This window comes from Mastomys coucha, unplaced genomic scaffold (genome assembly GCF_008632895.1).
Source record: "Mastomys coucha isolate ucsf_1 unplaced genomic scaffold, UCSF_Mcou_1 pScaffold15, whole genome shotgun sequence".
Classification (NCBI taxonomy): Eukaryota; Metazoa; Chordata; class Mammalia; order Rodentia; family Muridae; genus Mastomys; species Mastomys coucha.
Window position 1 is genome coordinate 95,036,250 of NW_022196897.1, and position 1,695 is coordinate 95,037,944.

Below are 1,695 nucleotides of genomic sequence, written 5' to 3' on the forward strand. Positions count from 1 at the left end.
AAAGTCAGGTAGACTTTGACTAAGTAAAATCGCAGGAAATGTTTGCTATGTGGAGAGTGGTCTTGATGGAGTGTACAGCAGCATTCTTAGAGGTGCTAGTAGAAGAACAAAGAAATGGGTGCAGGCGTCAAGAAGAAATGAAGGGAAGAGCTTCCTGCTACATGGGCTCAATTCAGTTCTGGAGAGAATCCTTACTGCAATTCTGCTGAGTCTAAAGACTTGCATTATGGTGGATTTCAGTATTAGATCACTAGGTAAAGTGATATTCGAAGCCTGACAGAGGCTAAATGCATTAGTTCATGATCTAGAGTTTAAAAGAACAGCACTGTTCTTTCATGAGCTTGCTTTGTAGGCATGTGAGGAACATCCTATAACTTATCCCTGATAATCAGAGTAAATGAATCATCAGGCATTCATGAGCACGTACCCCCAGTTATTTGATCATAATGCTGCCAATGAAGAGTACCAGTGTCTCCATTTATCAACTAGAGAAAGTGAGACCTTGGAAGGAAAGAAAATTTAACTGGAGACAACCATGCTGAAAGGTGTTAAATTTATACTTATGCTAACTTAATGGTATATTGTGGGAAGAGAGCTGTCAATTCCATGAACCCTGAAAGGAACCCTAAAGTATGGCTGTGGCCCATGGAGACTACAGAGAATCTATTCTGCAGCTCCTGTATTGGCATGATATGTTCTCTCCCGTCTTCACAGCTTTGTTGGTCAAGTTCACTCTCCAGCTTTCTCTGTAGGCATTTTTATACCCATTCATCTTGCACCTGGACCAACACAGACTATCCACACAAAGACTCAAAAGATTTTATCATTTCAAAGGTTGCCACCAACCAGTCTTGCTAGATGTCAGCCTAAATTCTCAATGGACATGCCATGTCAATGTAGCTTTTGAATAAAATCAAGATAAAATAAAACATTTGAAACCCCAGATAATAAAAACAGTCAGATTATCTGTATTATTAGTTAAATTATATTTTAATCATTTGATCACGTCTTTACACACACATACACACATACACACACACACACACACACACACATTAGAGTAGTTCTTGGCATATAGCTCAGTGGTAGGAACACATGCTTAGCTTGCACACAATTTTTAGTTAAATACCAGTACCACCAAAAAATACATTAGAATAGAGGGAGTCCTTATGCAGCTGAGATATTCCAAGATGTTTTATATTGTAGAACATTCTCCCAAATTCTCCATTGTCAGCAAAAAAATAGTTCATTAAGTGAGAGATTATTAATCTAGAGCCATATCAATCACTGCTAACATAAGATAATTGTAGATGTTATCTGGCAAATTTGATTTAAAAGCAGACAACAAAAGTCAACATAGATCTACTAATTATTGTGTTTATGAAAAATGATTATGAGTACAAGCCCATAATATCACAGTTCAGATACTGTAAACAAGAGGTGATTTTCTTAAGACAACTTAATCCTTTATAGCTCAGGCTGGTCTTGAACTCAAAAGCCTCCTAATTTTGAAGTCCAAAATTGATACTGGGTTTACAAGTATGTTTTCTAATACCCAGATATGCAAAAAAAATATTTTTAATATGTAAGACAATAAATACTAAAACTAGGGACTCTTTGCCTCTCTCTGTCTCTGTGTCTGTCTGCCTGTCTGTCTGTCTGTCTGTCTGTCTGTCTCTCTCTCTCCCCCCCCCC

The 1,695-nt window shown here is 37.5% G+C and overlaps 1 long non-coding RNA gene across 1 annotated transcript in view; it reads left to right on the forward strand.

Annotated features, from left to right (window-relative positions):
* The first annotated feature begins 501 nt into the window (after positions 1-501).
* LOC116092278 overlaps positions 502-1,695 on the forward strand; it is a 19,111-nt gene continuing 17,917 nt past the window's right edge. The window contains exon 1 of the long non-coding RNA XR_004119195.1: positions 502-545. This is a non-coding gene — a long non-coding RNA (uncharacterized LOC116092278). The remainder of the gene's footprint in view (positions 546-1,695) is intronic.